The sequence below is a fragment of the Rhagoletis pomonella genome, unplaced genomic scaffold (assembly GCF_013731165.1).
Source record: "Rhagoletis pomonella isolate Grant_MI unplaced genomic scaffold, Rhpom_1.0 Rhpom_scaffold_02758, whole genome shotgun sequence".
NCBI lineage: Eukaryota > Metazoa > Arthropoda > Insecta > Diptera > Tephritidae > Rhagoletis > Rhagoletis pomonella.
Window position 1 is genome coordinate 6825 of NW_023461311.1, and position 20197 is coordinate 27021.

General features: G+C 37.7%; 1 pseudogene; it reads left to right on the top strand.

Moving 5' to 3' along the window:
* LOC118753694 overlaps window positions 1–14740 on the top strand; it is a 16970-nt pseudogene extending 2230 nt beyond the window's left edge.
* Window positions 14741–20197: the final 5457 nt, after the last annotated feature.

The window sequence follows — 20197 nt, forward strand, 5'->3', positions numbered from 1 at the left end:
CCTTTTAAGCGTGAGATAATGGGTTAAGATATTCCACGATAATATTTTCCATGAAATTTTACTTTTTCTATCTTAACTTTAAATTTGGCTTAGCCATTTACTTCAACCACTTTTTTGAAAAGTACTTAGGCTGGGACATGAAAACTTTAGTAGGCCATAAAATAAAAATATGAGCTAACCAGGGTTCTCCGATCGAAAAATATTGATTTTCAAGAATCCTATACCATTTCCACGAAAAATTTTATTTTTCCCATATAAAAATACATGGAAAACTTTGAGCGCTTTGAGCGACCTCTAAATGTTTTTTGATTTGAAAAAAAAAAATTGGGGTATAATTTTTTTCGATATAGAACAATCCCAGGGGCTGAGAGCATTATAATTCCGACTTTACTGCTTTTGGACCAACCTAATGTACATCCAATTTTGCAAACATAAGTTCAGTTTAATCTGCATAAGTATTTGATTTCGTCTGTGCAACGAATTTATTTTTTTTTTGCACATAACACTATAAAACCTTCAAGCCATGCCAAGTATGCATAACGGAGCCTTTAATCACTGACACATTTAAATAACCACTCGACCGAAACTTCGAGTGCATAAGAGTTGTTGAATGGCAGACAAGCCAACGCCAGTGTTGCTGTTGTGCGACTAAAGGGGAAATTTGACCCTCTTTAAGCGCCATACCCTTTGACCCGACTTTTTGAAAATTTTAATTTATTGACCCTTTTCCCAAATTATGTGCGACGTTTGCCTCTTTTCAGAGATTTTTTAGAAATCTTAACAAAATCATGCTATTAAAAAATATTTCTTTCTGTAAGTACGAAAAAATGCATCACTTAAAGCTTTTAAAGGAAATGCTACTAGATTTATGTATATTCTTGCAAACCTGTTTTGTGCAAAGCTATTTTCTTTTTAAATTCAACGGATTTATTCTTTTACTAGTAAAGAAAAACGAAAATAGTTGTGTTTGTTTAAAAATTATCCAGTAACTTGCCAGCAACTCTCCGGTAACTTTATTTCTAAGAATTCACTCTCATAGACAAAATTTACAAAAAAGTACGCGAACGCAATTCCAGTAATAATTTGCAAGTTTCATGAACAGCTGATAAATTGGTTGTTTATTCGCAGGAATTTCCTAATAAAACAATATATTTTATATTTAAATAGGTTTTGTTTGTGAATTTTAACAATAAAAACCCACAAACAGTTTCCTTATTAGTTTAAATATCATCCAGCAACATGCGATCAGCTGTTTTGCGTACTGGCAAATTCTTACAAGTAAAAATTTATCCAGTAAAATCCAGTAAAAACTTGCAACTTCAACTGTCATTTTTCGCTCTGTCAATTTGCCCTACTTTGCAAGTTTTTGCGTACGAAAACTCCAAAACATGAAAATTCGTAAAAACTTTTACTGGATTTTACTGGAAATGAGCAAACAAACGCAATTAATGGTATGGTTACCCTTTTTTCGTCAATGACTACTGTTTTGCGACTTTCTGAAAATTTTCAACCGTAACACTGACCCACGCAGCCAGAAAAAGAGACAGATGAACATACTGACAGATTAGCCGAAAGACCGGCAGGCGGCGTGCTAATACTTTTGTGAAGCGCGAAATGTAGTGACGAAATTTTAGGACTTATAATTAAAAGGGAAATTGATTTTCGCGCTTTCACGCGCTGTTAATAAATAATAATGTTGTCTATTATATTCTTGTATGTATGTTACATAAATACATATAAGAAGCTCAGTAATTTACATCGATTTTTACTCGTCCAAATGCTCTGATTTGCGTAATATGTAACCAACTCGTGCACCCAAATTATAAAAATAAACAATAATAAAATAAAATAACCTTAACCCGAATTTCATCTGAAAAATTGTGCGAATAATTTCTGAAAATAGTATTCCGGAATTAGTACCCATGGGGTAAAATTGTTTTACATTTTTTCCAAAACCTGTTTTCGAGTTATTCTAAAAGTTGCAATTTGAAAAAAAACCGGTTCCAGATTTTGAAATTAAGAAGCAGATAAACCGGTTTTATTGTCTTTAATCAACAGTGTACAATGGTTTTGTGCATAGCTTCTCTGTATTCGCTGTACACTCAACTTCAAAGCCAACGACAACCCTGCAGTTAAACCCCAAACTAGTCAGGAAAAATACTAGTTTACAACTAGAATATCCTGGCTGAAACCGAACTAGTTCGAAAAGTACCAGACTTGTACCAAGTACAAACGATTTATTCATGCCCTTTTTTATTTGACTTCGACAGTTTAATACAATAAAATACACAAAATATTATAACTTTTATTTGGGTATATTGTAAACCATTAAAGGGAGTACGTATTCAATTATTACAGACCTGTTAAATACTGATTAATATTCATAATGATTATTAATTAAAGCATGTTTCTTTGGATAACCGTTTAATGAGTAATAATTAATTACGTAAAAAAACGTTAACTAATTCATTAATTTTAATTACATCATTTTTTTTTTTTTTGATCATTTTAAATTTTTTTTACTTATTTTGATTACACGAAACTATTTGATTACAAAGAAAACCATTGAAAAAATTTAAGAATATTTAATAACTGCTTGAGTTATTTGTTTATTTTATTCTTATCCAAATCTCAAATTTTAAACATTAATTATTATTTTTATAAAATTTTAAAAAGAAAAGACTGTGCAAAGTTAGTGAATTAAATTTATTTTAATGAAAACTTTTATTTTTATTTTAGTTTACTCAAAATTGAACTAAAGTATTCATTTTATTTTAAACTAAAATGTTTTCTTTTGCATATTCAATATTATTAAAAAAGATAAAAATATAGCATTTATTGTACCTGAAACCTTTTACTTTTAATAACACTTAATGAAAAATATGTAATGTATTAAAGTGTACTTAATCAAAAGTGTTTTATTGTATATTCGTGAATTCATTTTATTTTTTGACTCCCAAAGTAGTGGTTTTGATCCATAATTGGACTAGTATTTTTCTGTCTATTTTGAACTAGTATGAGACTGGTATATTTCTGACCGAAATCTGACAATTGCCATCTCGTAGGTTATCCCCATGTTAAAAATACCAGTTGATTGCATGGAAAAAAGATAGTTGGCTGACTAGTTGGGCATGCGATTCATACTAGTTGTGAGGTAGTTTACAACTAGTACATTTGACTACAGGGAATCTATACACGCGTTTGCGACGAAGGCAATGTTGTACACCTTTAAGCGTCTTGCGCACATGTCTAATGTGAAGTCATGACCAAAAATGCATAAAAAAAACTATCAACAGTAAAGAAATTTTTTAAATCAAAAGTAAAAAAAAAAATCTGTGTAAAATTCACGCTTGGCTTGATTTCAACTTTTTTTAATACTTTATTGCATTTTTTCGGACTTGAGTAGTGCTGTAGCAGCTGTTACCGAGTGCTTAGATGTGCTGACTGCCTTCTCGGGAGGTCCATGATTCAATTTCGGGTTCCAGCAATATCAAAATTAGTTTTTCAAATAGAAAACCAGTTTATTCGAAAAATCAAGATTTCAAAAAAACTTCTTATGGATATCAAAAAAAAAAAAAAAACGGGGGAAACCTGTTCGGAAAAAAGCGTCAATCACCTTAGTATGTAGACAGAGTAATCGTTAAGCAAATCTGAGATCGCCAATTCTAATCTCAGCTGGCGCATTTTTTATGCTTCGAATCATAATCGTGTGCATCTCATGCAATTTTATTGATGCCAAGTGGTGTTGAATATCAATGTTGATTACTCCATCTGATCGCTTTGTTGAAAATGCAATGATTCAGCGATGACGCATGAATTGTTTGTCGTCACTAAGTTGCAAATACTCGTAATAAACAATGCACAAAGCAAATGATGATAGTTAGTCGGTAACAGAGTAAATGTTATTTTAATTTTGTTCAAACCATTTTATGTACATACAGTAAATTCAATAGAAAATGCAAAGTAGATAATTAATTCATACATATTTTGTGCTTTAATTTACAACACAAATAATCTTCGCAAAGGAAATTAGTGAACAAGTACAACACTGCTATTGCAGGAAATACTACATATTTTTATTATTTACAGTGAAGGTTTTACGTGTATATTTGTCTGAAGTAAAACTTGTTTTCATCATAACTCTACGAAATCAAGATCTTAATATTTGTGTTTTGAGTAGCTTGATATATGTATGTATGTATATTAATATGTAAATATGTATATAAATCGTATTTTCAGCCGCTTTACGAAGTACCTACTCATCCCTTTATATTCATCATCCCATCATTCGCCATTTTGATAATTTCATGGGCGCTTATGTGTAATAAAATCAACACAAGTAAAAGTGGAAAATTTCATCACAGAAAATGTCTAAAGTTACAAATTTATATATGTAAATATACATAAATATAGAGCGTAATTTAGTAAATTGAAGCCTCCTATAAATTCCAATGCGCACTTTTAGAGAGCAAATAGACGATACGGCCTGTTTGTTTTTAAATCTACTCATCTTAATTATGAGTGACAAGCGACAAAACTACTAAACAAATTTAAAGCACAAAGGAAATACATACAAATGTATGTAGGAATGTATGTGTATGTATGTATGTAAATAAGCAATGCAATAAAGAAGTAGGTGTTTACAGAACTACAAAAAATTGTCAGGTAAAAGTGTCATCGCTTTTGAAATATTTAAATTTTTTTGAATTAAAAAAATCTGGACTTTTCATGTATCTTCTTTAACTGCATCTACAAACACGGCTATTTATTGAAGTGAAACTTTTTTAGCGGCGGTTGGTTGGTTGGAAGTAAATTGGCAAATTCAATGGAAATTGCACACGGAAATGGTGCAACGGGAATGATGCAACGGAAGTGGTGCCACGGAAATGATTGGGGCTGAAACAAGTGCTTCTTGAGTGTGTGCACATGGTATTAATTTAACAAAAATTTGCTAATAAAAGGTTAAAGAATAACACTTAGAAAAAGACCAATACAAGAATGAAAGTAAAGATGAGTACGCACATACATATATAAAAAAAGAATAAAGGCAAAGACAAAAATAAAAATATAACAAAGATGCGTAAAGATAAAGGCAAAAATGAAGTTCAAGGTAAATTTAAACACTTTCCTTAAATACATCAGGTGAAGGGCAATATGTAGACGAAGAAAATGATAAACACAAAAGTAAAAACATAGATAAAGAAAAATATCTGGATGAGGATAGAATTTTTAGAATTTTCAGAATTTTTATCGAATTTGTTATCGATATTTTTATCGACTTTGTTATCGATTGTTTATCGATTATTTATCGATTTTGTTATCGATTATTTATTGATTTTCTTATCGATTTTGCTCACGATATTTTTATCGATTTTGTTATCGATACTTTTATCGACTTTCTAAGCGATTTTAATACCGATTTTGTTATCGATTTTGGTATCTGTACTTTTATCGATTTTTTTATCGATTATTTAATGGATTTTGCTACCAATATTGCTATCGATCTTGCTATCAAAATTTTTATCGAATTTGTCATCGACTTTGTTATCGATATTTTTATCGGTTTTGTTATCGATATTTTTTTGGATGTTACTATCGATTTTGGTATCATTACAGTACAAAGATAAAAATTAAGATAAAGGAAAAGAGAATAACATAAAAGTAATTATAACGAACAGGGGTAGAGGTAGGGATCTAGATTGAAAAAAGAAAAAATTATAAATTATGTATGTAGGTGTATTGGTTATGAGACAAAATAGGGCCAGTGTGGCCCAGGCGTACTTACTTTTTTTATGTAAAATACTTCCAGATAGTTGCTTCACCACAGTCAAATGCAATGTAGTTAAAACATATTAAGGAACAATTATAAAATTAGGATTATTTTGGGATTTTTCACTTTTTGATATTTTCTTCCCCAAATTTGACTATCTGTGGTGAAAAAAAATGTACTAAGCTATAACCGCACATTACATTAAAAATTGCTCATTTAATGGAGATTTCAGAAAAGTGTTACTCTTACTATTTCGAATAGAAAAAAAGAACTATAGCCGGTTTTGTGGGTATGGGACTGAGACACGCTATAACGTATTTAATAGATTTAAATTTAAGTTGCTCTTGTTGCCGACCAATGGCGTGCTAAATAATACAAAGGCAAGTAAGTTTTCTTCGATTTGTACCAAAAATACTTCGCTTTCCAGCACTCATTTTCTTCCAAAAGCTCTTTTTGCTTAAAATATATCTATCCCTTTTTAATACCTGAAAAACTTACAAAAGCATGCTGTGATACTCTCTTTTGAACTTTATCGCATGCATATATACATATGTAAGTAGCAGAATTTAGAATAGTGGTATTCACCAAATTGAGCAAGTGGCCTGGCAGTCTGGCAAAAGAGCAGATAAGCTCAAGCAACGAATGTTGCCAGCAGTCGTGGCTTGAGCTCATCTGCTTTTTTGCCAGAGTGCCAGGCCACTTACTCACTTTGGTTAATACCACTAATATTTCAGCAGACCCATCTATCACAAACAAATAGCAGTTTTTGTTTTTCTGCTTAGCTGTACATTTCGCTTAAGTGCACCAAATGGTGTGCACTGAAAGTAAATGCAGCTAAACGGAATGTAATGTATAGCAATTCTTCGCAAGGGTTCGCAAACTGGAGTCTTGAGCGAGCTATTCACTTTGTTGTCTATGTCTTGAGTCTGACAAGTGAAACATGAGGATTTTTAACCATCTACTGCCTACAAAGCCAAATAAGGTGTCACTATCATATCATATCAAACTAATTAAATGCATTGAGATTAGGGATGTTAATTTTTCGGCTTTTTCCGATCCCGGGATTTACGGGTTGGCGTAGTTCATTACTTTTCAACAACTTGAATCGAAAAAATTGCTTCTATGTTGTTTGAGAAGCTCTCCTACCATGAAATGAATAATAAATAAATGGATTCGAAACCTACTTTTTTATTTAAAGTGGCGTTTTTATTTTTTTTCTCTGACCGCATATATATATATAAAATATATAGATAGATATTACTAAAAACTAATAAATAAATTCAATGCAATGTAGAATAAAAATATGGGTAACAAATGCAAAAGGAAATTTCTTTAGAATTTAAAAAATTTAAATTTTTTAGATTCACAAGGGCGAATAGGTAATTTTTAAGCTCACGAAGTTAGAAGAACGACCCTCGAGGATGTTATCGAAATTATATAAGCCCTTAACATGTAATTTTTTCAAAAACAAATATTGCGAAATTTCAAGTATAAAATTTTAAAATGACATTTTCAATATTTACCAGCCCTCTGCACCAGAAACTTGAATCTGTTTAAATTCTACAGGCTTTCCTCATTAACTTTATACTCATACTTCTTCTCTAAGCACATTTCTCTGAATCATTTTTGAATTACTGACGTTAGAATGGAAAACTAAAAACACAATTTTACTATATTTGGCCCATGGATTCGCGAATATATTGATATTTGTGTTCAAAATTTACTATCGCGCGGTGTTATATTTATAAAAAAATATTAATTATTAAATAAAAAGGAAATATAGCCAATACTGGTCAAGAAAAGGAGTTCTGTTATTGCCTTCAGTGCAAATTACAAATCCCGAAAATCCCGGGATTACTTGCCGAGAATCCCGGGATTTTCGAGACCGGGATCCCGGGATTAACATTCCTAATTGAAATGTTAACTAGGAATAACTGAACGCAATTGTCTTGCCTTTGGTTAGATGACATTTGAATATAACCTCACTTTTGTGTGTGTATGGCCAAAAAACGTTTATCCTTGTGTGCGGCACTCAACTGCAAAAAAAAAGTTCATTTAAAATACGGGACTTGAAGTCGTATTTTTCTTTCGATACAGGTTTATTGATACGTATATAAGGTGTGTTTCACAGTTGAACTTTTTTTATTCATCTCCTTCATAATTCATGCTCTAGAGGGTTAAAAATCTTGGTTAGATCAAAAATATTTTATCTAAAAATCTAAGTGAACGTGAACTAAGAATACAAAAAAAAATTCAGTGGGCCTGGGCCACACTGAAGAAGTGAAACTTACATTAAATACATATTTTGTCTCATAACCAATATACATACATACATATGTACATACATACATACATCTGCTTTTGCTTAAGGTTATATATATTTTTTTCTATATAGATCGCTACCTCTACCCCTGTTCGTTCTAATTACATTTATGTTATTCTGTTTTCCTTTATCTTCATTTTTATCTTTATAACCTATCGATAACAAAATCGATAATAACATCCAATAAAATATCGATAACAAAACCGATAAAAATATCGATAATAAAATCGATGAAAAATTCGATAAAAATTTTGCTAGCAAAATCTATTAGAAACTCGATAAAAATATCCATAACAAAATCGATAAAAATATCCAGAACAAAATCGATATTAATATCGATAACAAAATCGATAAAAATATTCATAACAAAATCAATAAATATCGATAACAAAATCGATAAATATCGACAACAAAATCGATAAATATCGGTAACAAAATCGATATATATCGATATCAAACTCGATAAAAATATCGATAACAAAAACGATAAAAATATCGATAACAAAATGGATAAAAACGTCCATAACAAAATCGATAAATATCGATAACAAAGTCGATAAATATCGATAACAAACTCGATAAATATTGATAGCAAAATCGATTAAAATATCGATAACAAAATCGACCAATATCGATAACAAACTCGACAAATATCGATAACAAAATCGATAAAAATACCGATAACAAAATAGTTAAAAATATCGATTACAAAATCGATAACAAATCGATAACAAAATCGATAAAAATATCGGATATTATATCGCTAAGTTCCGAAAATATCTATAGCAAAATTGATAACAATATCGATACAAATTTCGATGAAAAAATTTATAAAAATATCGATAACAAAACCGATAAAAATATCGATTATTTTATCGATAAGTCCCTAGAATCTCGAAAATCTCTAAAATCTCAAAATTGGTCGCAGATTGAGTCTGTGTCTCTCTCTATATCCTTTCCTCTTTAATTACCTCTATTTTAATCTTTTTATACCCGAGCGCACTTGTGCACAAGGGTATTATAACTTTGTTCAAATAACGGTTGTTTGTAACAGGCAAAACGAATCGAGATAGATATAGACAAATGTATACATAAGTGATCAGAATGAAAAGAGAAATCGGTTAAGCCATGTCTGTCTGTCCGTCCGTCTGTCCGTCTGTCCGTCCGTCCGTCCGTCCGTCCGTCTGTGCACACGATAACTCGAGTAAAAATTGAGATATCTTAACGAAACTTGGTACGTGCACTTCTTTCTGGCGTAGGACATAGGTAGGTATAGAAAATGGGCGAAATCGGACTGTAACCACGCCCACCCCCCATATAACGGTAATTTACAGAAATACGAAAACTGCGATATTTTAGTAACTACTGAAGATGATTCAATCAAAATTGATATTTACAATAATTTTCAGACGAAAAATAAGAATATTATAAATTTTTGGAAAACGGGCGCAGCCACGCCTACTTATGGTTACATGTGTATATCTTGGTAGCCACTGCACCAATTTCTTCCAAACTTGGCACAGATGTTGGCCCTGGTACAGCATACTAAATGGCCGAAAATTTTTAAAATCGTACAATAACCACGCCCACATCCCATATAACGGTAATTTATTAAAAATTGACGCTTGCAACAATTCTTTACCAAGAAATACGCTTATGGTAAAATTTTGGAAAATGGGCGTGGCACCGCCCACTTATGATCACATATATGTATATCGGTAACGTTCTACCAATTTGTACCAAACTCGGTGTGGTTATTGTACTTGCCACACAGAAGCAAAACGTTGAAAATTATTGAAATCGGACTAAAATTACGGCCGCTTTTCATATAACGGTAAATTTCAGAAATGCTTTAAACTTCAATATTTCGAAATTTAAGGACGCTAATTTACTCAAAATTGATACACCCCGGCCTACCATGTAGCGGTAGCTTTCGGAAAGGTGAAAAATGTATATTTAATACTTGCGCCGGGTATTTAATGTTCGGCTCCGCCCAAACTTAAACTTTCTTACTTGTTTCCCCTATCTTCATCTTTACTTTTATCGGTATCCTCATCCTCCTCTTTGTCTTTACTTTTATGTTTATCATTTTCTTCATCTACATATTTCCCTTCACCTTCGCCTTTATATATATAGGTAAGGGTTTAAATTTACCTTGGTCTTCATTTTGCCATTATCATTACGCATCTTTGTTTTTGTTTTTATTTTTACTTTTGCCTTTATCCTTTTCTTTATCTATGTACGTAGTCACCTTTACTTTCATTCTCGTATTGGTCTTTTTCTAAGTCTTAGGGCCATTTTCTAATGTAAGCAGTAAAGTTGCCTTTACTAACAGGGCAGATAAATTGTTCCTCACTTTAAAGTGTTTTGGTTTTCTTATCTTACCGGTAAAAATAAATTTGTCATTCCGTAGAGTGAAACTTCACTACATTTCTGAGAGTGAAACTTCACTACATTCGTCATATAATTTCAAAGGTGGGCAATGCAACATAAGCAAATATAGAGCAAGAGCAACTGTTAGCAAAAACCAAACCAACCTTGGTTGAAATATCTAATATATCTGACTCATGAACCAAAACCGCACCAAAATTTAAAGTTCACATTTTTAGAGGTTGCATCGGGTGAGCAACAATTTATCGATTCGAGAAATTAATGCGCTGATGAGAAAACGAAAACTCGTATATCGAGACGATATGGCCGGTATTCTAAAAGTTAGATCAGGAAACGGCCCTTATTCTTAAACTTTTATTAGCAAATTTTTGTTAAATGTGCATACACACAAGAAGCACTTGTTTCAGCCCCAAGCATTTCCGTTGCACCATTTCCGAGTGCAATTTCCATTGAATTTGCCAATTTATTCCCAACCAACCAACCGCCGCTAAAGAAGTTTCACTTCAAAAAAGTTGTTTTATTTTTGAACAATTTTTGTTTGACTTTTCCAGATTTTAGGCTAAGGGTCATCGTATGGGGCACACATAGGCCTTTGTATCAAAAAAGGTCATAGGCCTAATGAAGACACTAAAAATTTTATAAACTCTTCGAAAAATGTTGAAACACTTCACTTTTTTGGTATTTCACTTCACTTTATTTCATGCTGGCGTCAGCCCTCCTCCGGCTTGAGTCCGTTGCACCAACCGCAACTGACCTCTGTGTACCGCTCAGGTTATTAACGGCGTATACCTTTGTTAGGGCTAGCCACCACAGCAGCGTTCCATCTGCCAGAGGGAAACGGCTTATCGATGAACCATTTAGGGCTCTTCTTGCCCCTAAAAATTCCATCTTTGCAAAAACGCCTTTCTCCTCGTTTACAAATAATCATGCAAATAATTTTATGTTATTATGCTTTTCCACTCATCCAATTTTATTATGATTTTCTTTTTATTTCCTGCAAAACAATAAAGAGCGTAGCATATGCTACACCGTCGTGTTGTGTCAAAGAAAATTAAAATGAGTCCAACACGTCTGAGGGTATTTGGCATTGTCACCGTATGCCTGCTATTATCGAATTGCCTATTCGTAGATGCAAAACGTATTTACAGTAACAGTGGTCGTCGCAGTTCCAGCAGCAGCAGTTCATATTCGGCACGCCGTACCTCTTCCACATCGCATGGAGGCTACAATTCGCATTCATCGTCGTCTGCTTCGCCTCCCTCCTATTCCCATTCAGATGCAACAAAACTAAGTTATGGTGGCGGTTACCATTCGTCACCGCCAAAACCGCAAAGTTCTGCAACAAGTCACTCGCAGTCACGTCCCGCTGCCACCGCCTCGCCCATCGGTTGAAATGTACCCAAATCACAAGGCCCACCTCCGGCATATTCGCCCGCGAATACAGTGGGCGGTGCACGCACAAACATACACGAGCCACCACCATCCTACAGAGCTACTGCACCTGTTGCTTCAGCACCTATCAGCTCGTCGTCTGCTTACAAACCAAATGCACCCCCCCAAGCTATGCAGCCGCAACTAATACAGGCAATCGCGCCTCAATGACACCAGCCCAGACTCACAATCCCAGCGCACCAGCCAGCAATGCTGCGGCATCAAATACAGAATATCGTGGTGCAGTGACACCCGCACTGACTTATCGCGTAAATTCGACAGGCGGATTTGGTGGCGGTGGTGGCTTTGGCAGCGGTTCACATACACCCATACAGCGTACTAATGTCCAGGGCGTACATTCCAGTTATCCACAACAAAGCTTACCGGCTGGTGCTACATATTATAATTCGCCATCACATTTGCCAGCCGGCGCGACATATCACTCGTCAGTGCCAGCTGGTGCGACATATCACTCTTCGGTGCCAGCCGGCGCGACATATCATGCACCTGGCAGCATTCCGTCCGGTGCCACTTATTATCCTTCCGCTGGTGCTTTGCCTGCTGGTGCTAGTTACCATCCAGCTGGTCATGTCCCCGCAGGAGCTACTTATTATCCATCGCATGGTGCAGTACCTGCTGGTGCTAGTTACTATCCGGCAGCAGCAGCAGTGCCTGCAGGAGCTACCTTCCTACCAGCAGGTTCATCGCTACCGGCCGGTGCCACATATTATCCACAAGCGCCGGTTAAGTCATCATCGGGACTTGGATTCGGTGAGTAAATTGGTCTGATTATATAAAAAAACGATTACTTAAACTATATATGGCTAAGTGTACAACTTTATTATCTTGGATCAATCTAACCCTAAAGCCTGAATTCGGCTTCGTCTGGGTCTAGTATAAGTAGCTAAGGTATTCCTCTAGCCCTAATTTCAATCGATCATGCTTCCATTTCCTTTAATTCCAATACATTCCATTACTTCCAATCCATTTCATTCTCTTACTTTTCCCTTCCATCCATTCGATTCCATATTATTCCTTACCCTCATTCCTCATTTACATTCAATTTGAATTAATTTCACTTCCTCTAGCCCATTCCATTCCAAACTTTTCAGTCTGCTCCATTCGAATTCATTTAAGTCCATTTCACTCAATTAAACTCAACTTCATTCCATTCTATTCCCTTCATTCCATTCCATTTCCTTTCATTATTTTCCTATATCATATAATTTTTTTTATTTAATTCCACTGCCCGTAAATTCAATCGATACCATTCTACTTCGCTCAATTCCATTAGATTTTATTTGATTTCACTCCGTTGCATTCCATCCCATTCCACTCCTTTTCCGGCCACTCCACTCGACACCACTTCTTTTACTCCACCTCCTTTTATGTCACTTCCTTCATTCCATCTCTCTTCTTCCGTGCCAATGTATAGACGCATGAAAAAATGTTTCATTTTAATTCCCACGCTGTTTAAATTTTATTTTAACTTTCAACCTCACCTCTTTTTTATCCCACAGGCTCCGGTCTGGCTGCTGGCGCTCTTGGCGGCGCTCTACTCGGCTACGCACTAACACCTTCACAAACCAGAGTTATCGAACGTATTCCTGCTGGAGACGGTTACAGCAGTGGTGGCAGCGCTCCGCCAGCCTCTGGTGGAGACGATCGCATCATCATCATTAATAATGGCCCACCAGGTTCAGTGACAACTGCGGATGCTGGTTCCGGTACGACTGTCATCAATACCAACGCAGCAGCACCTGCCGCTTCTGTTGCTCAGCCCAGCATGCCACAAAATTATGCACCACCGCCCAATGCAGCAGCACAACCAGCCGCACCCAGTTCATATGGCGCACCCCAACTTGCGCCCTTCGACACGCCAGCAGTGGGCAGCGGTGTCAATACAGCAGCTGCTGTGGGCGCTGCGGCTACAGGTGCAGCAATCACTGCTGCCGTTGCTGCTCCAGCACTCAATGCCGCACCTGCTCCCAGCACTGGTGATGCAGCTTCAGTTGTTGGCGGCGCACCCGCACCAACTGGTGATGCAGCTTCAGTTGTTGGCGGAGCACTCGCACCAACTGTTAATGCAGTTCCCGCGCCCGCTCCTGGTGCGGCCGCCACGCCAGAGCAACCGCCAGCACCTGGTGGAATTATATGCGTACCGGTGCGTGTACCTGAGCCAGATCCTGCTGACAGTACAAAAACTATTGAAGTGGAAAAGATTTCCTGCTATCCCGCTCCAGCGCCGGCTGAAACGACACCCGCGCCAGCTTCTCCGCCACCAACTGCGGGTGTCACAGACATTGCCACATCTGCAACAAGCACCAGCATACCAGTGACGACAACAACGACAATGGCCAGTACTGTAGCCCTTGCATCGGTCAGCAATTTGGAAACTGGCGTACGTTTGGCGCCGCTCAATACCCCCTTACCGCCAATAGAAATTCCAGAGGGTTCAGTTGCATTGGCGCCACTCAGTCCGGGCAAGCAGCCGAATATAATGAGATTGCCAGGCAATTACTATGCGCGACGGTCAGTATCGAATATTGAGCTGGTCGAAAGTTCCGCCTTGCTGAGGGCCAATTCAGCAACCAATTATGCCAATTCCAGCATTGCGACTTTGTTGGCACTGCTGGTCGCTTACTGCATGCACTAACGCTGTTGCTGATATGATGGAATGAAAAGGATTGCGGCGAAAAAATCAAGTGCTTGATGTAGTCGGGAGCACTTGAAACCAAAGAGGTGAAGAACTGGGAATGAAAATCAAAGTTGAAAACGAATTTAATGGCAACCTGCAGCTCGACCAATTTAAAGCCTGTGAAAAATCGAATGCTATTATAATTGCATAGTTATTTTGCGCATATCTATTATCGAAATTTTTGAACAAATAATACTCACGTATCCTCTGGGTAGCAACCAAACACCCGTTTGGGAGCGAGCTAAAGTGAGAAGGCGTAAAACTTCGCGTGCGCTGGGTTTGGGTCCCGCCACGTTAAAACCCCGCCCAATGAAAAATTCCAACAAGCCTCGGATGAGACCCCCTTTTTCTGATGACGACCACGGCAAACGTATAAAGGACTATGGTTTAAGGGTATGCACCTGGAATATCCGGACCCTTAATGGGGAAGGTGCCTCTGCCCGGCTGGTTGATGTCCTCGGGAAGACAAAGGCTGACATCACCGCCATCCAAGAAATGCGATGGACGGGGCAAGGTAAAGTAAGCGTGAAGCCTTGCGACGTCTACTACAGTTGCCACGTAAAGGAGCGCAAATTCGGTGTTGGATTCGTGGTAGGAGAGAGACTCCGTCGCCGAGTACTGGCGTTCACCCCGGTGGACGAACGTCTAGCCACAATCCGCATCAAAGCTAGATTCTTCAACATCTCGCTCATCTGCGCCCATGCCCCGACGGAAGAGAAGGATGAGGCGTCCAAGGATCTCTTCTATGAGCGCTTGGAACGTACATATGAGCGCTGCCCCCGACACGATGTCAAAATCGTGCTTGGCGATTTTAATGCCAAGGTGGGCAAGGAAGGGATCTTTGGCGCCACTGTCGGAAAATTCAGCCTCCACGACGAAACGTCCGATAACGGACTGAGGCTGATCGACTTCGCCGGGGTCCGAAATATGGTAATATGTAGTACTAGGCTCCAGCATAAGAACATCCACCAAGCTACATGGCTGTCTCCAGATCGAAAAACGAGAAACCAAATCGATCATGTTGTGATAGACGGAAGGCATGCTTCAAGCGTTTTGGACGTACGTACACTCCGAGGGCCAAACATCGACTCGGACCACTATCTTGTTGTAGCCAAGATACGCACCCGCCTCTGTGCAGCAAAAAATGTGCGCCCAGCAATGCAAGGAAAGCTTAACGTCGAAAAGCTGCAATCACAACAGACCGCCAATTTATTCGCCACTCGACTCACACACCTGTTCTCTGAGAGCACTCTTCAACAATCCGACGTACGCGAGCAGTGGAACCACATTTCCCGATCATTAAGTACCGCCGCCGAAGAAGTAGTTGGATTTCAGCGAGCCCGAAAGAACAACTGGTACGATGAGGAATGTCAAGAAGCCGCAGAGAAAAAAGATGCCGCCTACAGGGCCACGCTGCGATCGGGCGCAACGCGAGCCATGTGGGACCGTTATAGGGAACTTAAGAAGGAAGCGAGACGTATTTGCCGCAATAAGAAGAGAGAGGCCGAAATACGTGAGTGCGAAGAGCTTGAGATACTGGCCGACAGGAAGAACGCCCGAAAATTCTACCAGAGGGTTAGGCGACTTACGGAACGTTTCAAGACCGGGGCGAACTCCTGTAAGAATAACAATGGCGACCTAGTGACCGATGTCCAGAATATACTTAAATTGTGGAGGGAACACTTTTATAACCTACTGAATGGTAGCAGCGCTGAAAGTAGTGAGGAAGACGAACCCGAGTCCCCAGTCGATGATGATGGAGTAGCTGTCCCACCGCCTGACTATGACGAGGTACGAATAGCGATTACGCGGCTGAAAAACAACAAAGCTGCTGGAGCTGACGGCCTGCCAGCCGAGCTATTCAAGTACGGCGGCGAGGAGCTGATGAGGTGCATGCATCAGCTCGTATGCAGAATATGGTCAGATGAACGCATGCCCGACGACTGGAATTTAAGTGTGCTCTGCCCAATCCACAAGAAAGGCGACCCCGCCATACGCGCCAACTACCGCGGAATTAGCCTTCTAAGCATAGGTTACAAGGTCTTATCGAGCGTATTGTGCGAAAGACTGAAGCCCACCGTCAACGAGCTGATTGGACCTTATCAGTGTGGCTTTAGGCCTGGAAAATCCACCATAGATCAGGTATTCACAATACGCCAAATCTTGGAAAAGACCCGCGAGAATAGGATCGACACACACCATCTATTTGTCGATTTCAAAGCCGCTTTCGACAGCACGAAGAGAAGTTGCCTTTATGCCGCGATGTCTGAATTTGGTATCCGAGCCGTTTGATACCAAACGAGGTTTCAGACAAGGGGACCCCCTTTCGTGTGATTTCTTTAATCTTATGTTGGAGAAGATAATAAGAGCCGCAGAACTGAACCGCTCAGGCACAATACTTTATAAGAGCGTACAATTGCTGGCGTATGCCGACGACATCGATATTATCGGTAAAAACAAGGGCTACGTCTGTTCTGCCTTCTCGGGATTGAATAGAGAAGCAAAGCGAATGGGTCTGCTGGTGAACGAGGACAAAACGAAGTATCTCCTGTCAGCACACAAACAGTCAGAGCATACGCGTCTTGGCACCCACGTCACTGTTGACAGTTACAAGTTTGAAAAAGTAGACGACTTCGTTTATTTGGGAACCAGCATTAACACCAATAATAATGTCTGCCTTGAAATCCAACGGAGAATCACTCTTGCCAACAAGTGCTACTTTGGGCTGAGTAGGCAATTGAGAAGTAAAGTCCTCTCTCGTCGTACAAAGATCACACTCTATAAGTCACTCATCATGCCTGTGCTGGTGTATGGCGCGGAAGCATGGACAATGAAAGCATCTGATGAGGCGGCTCTTGGAGATTTCGAGAGAAAGATTCTGCGAAAGATTTACGGACCTTTACGCGTTGGTGATGGCGAATATCGCAGACGATTTAACGATGAGCTGTATGAGCTTTACAACGATATAGACATAGTGCAGCGAATTAAAATTCAGCGGCTCCGCTGGCTTGGCCATGTCGTTCGGATGGACAGAAGAGAAGGACTTGGCTTCACTTGGCATTTTCAATTGGCGTCAGTTAGCACAGAAGAGATATGACTGGCGTGCTGTTTTGGACTCGGCCAAAATCGTTTAGGCGGTTACAGCGCCAAATAAGAAGAAGAAGAAGAATACTCTCGCGGTGATTAACATTTTTTGATTTGTAATTCAATGTATCTATTACAGACATTTTATTTCGAAAATATTTTTTTTTTTTGAGCGCAAACGTCAAGCTGTGAAGCTGTGTTTTTCTGTGATCTGTTTAAATTTTGTGTTTGATAAAGCTGTTTACGCTTATTAAAGTAAAAAATTAAAAAAAGTGTTAATAAACTTCTGGTGCACTATTTAAAGATAAGTAAAACATCGGAATTTCCCGTAAATTTGATTAATTTAACTTGATATTCTTAATTGCATGTGCCGAGTATTTTGTTTCATATAATATATTGTTGTTGTACAATTGTTTTTGTTTGTGCACACTGATTTGGCTCTTTTTGTCTTTTTGTCATTTCTGCCGTTTCATCTTTGTCACAGCTGTTTGCGTTGTGTTTATTAGGTGTCAAATATACAGTGCATCTAAAACTGTTCGCTAACTGATATTTACCAGCTGATTGGTTCACTGATTAATACATCGTTTTCAAAACCGTTTTTTGCCTTTTTGCTTCTAAAACCTAAAAATAAATATAATTTTAAACATGTCGTGTATTTACACCAATTGCCACGTTAAAAGCGACTCCTATGTGTCATGCTGGCTCTGCGATGGGATTGCCCATATAAAATGTGCTGGTTTGAGCGGTAGAGTTTTAGACGCTATTAACGAGGGTAAGGGTCTTCGTTGGTCTTGTCAAAAATGTAGATCAACCGAAGTTGATTTATTTAAATTCTTCAGGCAGTCCAGAAATGGTTTTTCTGAGATCGGGAAGGATCTGTCGGCGCTTGTTGAGAAATTTAAGCATTACGAAAAAATGTTTAGGTCTTTCACTTGTCTCGACGACCCTACACACTCTGAGGATAGCCGAGAAAATAAAGGTGGGCATGTTATTAGTCCACCTAAAAAGACAGCCACGGATTCTAGTAAAAAAAATCCTTCATCCCAGTCCTCAGAACTTATTAATTTATCTTCTCCATGCCCTCAGGCATTGGAGCCCCCAATTTCTAAAGCCATATCCACTAGGTCTACTTCTAAAAATAGTCAAACCGTTGATTTAACAGTGTTGCCATCAACATCTCAAACTCCACTGTCTAACTTAGTTCCTCCGAATAATTCGGAGCCCCGCACATCAGACATCATTACCAAAAAGTTGGTTGTAATTCCTCCGAGAAGATCAATCTTTGTCTCTAGATTTGCTAAAGATACTTCTTCGGATGATGTAAAGTCATACATATCGACTAAAATTAGAACTAAAGATGTATTTATTCGTAAATTTAATTTTAAATACGATCGCGATATTTCATCTTTTAAAATTGATGTAGCTTCCGAAGATTTTGATTCACTACTAAATAGTTCATTTTGGCCGACCGGGGCGTTTGTTCGCGAGTTTGAGTATAAACCTAATAAAAGTAATAATAACGTAGCTAAAATTTCTAATCTTAATTCGGATTCAAAAAACTAACTCGCAAGTCTAATTTAAGTATTTACTATCAAAACGTTAGAGGTTTGAATACCAAATTAACTGATTTATATTTAAAAGGTTTTGACTGCAATTATAATATTATTTCCTTGACCGAAACATGGCTCAAACCTCATATTTCTAATTCCGAAATTCTTCCAAATGAATATCAAATATACAGGATTGACCGCGTGGGCAGAATCGGCGGTGGTGTTCTTTTTGCGGTGCATTCATCGATACCATCCGAGGAAGTTAGTCTTCCTGTCATTGAATATACCGAATTTAAATGTATACGTGTACAGGCTGGAAAGACTTATATTTATTTAGCTCTTTGCTACATCCCTCCTAATTCTGCCGTATCGGTATATATGCAGCTAGTTTCTTTACTTGAGACCGTAAATGCAATGCTTACGGCATCCGATTCTATGATTGTTTTGGGCGATTTAAATCTGCCACATATTTCATGGAACATCATTGACACCGATGTTGTACCAGTTTCATCTAGAGATAGTTACAATGTATTTCTGGAGGAAATGGCTGAACTTTGCCTCAAACAAATAAATATATGTCCAAATAAGTTTGGAAAGGTCTTGGATCTCGTTTACGTTGATGATGTTCCGAAGGCCTCTATTAATCGGTGTGATCCCCTGGTTTTGCCGGAAGATGCATACCATCCTACTCTTGAGTTAAGCTACGAAATCATAAATGAAATACATAATAATAAGTCAAGTTCAAGTACTAGATATGTTTTTGCGAAAGCAAATTTCAGGAAAATTAACAAAGAACTTTCAAAGTTATCTTGGCCAATATATAGAGATGACGTGGAGCGTAGCGTTGAGCACTTTAATGATACTGTTTTCAATTTCTTTCGAAAGTATGTGCCAATACGTAATATTGTTCATGAAGAACCAACACAATTATGGTTCACTAAAGAGCTTAA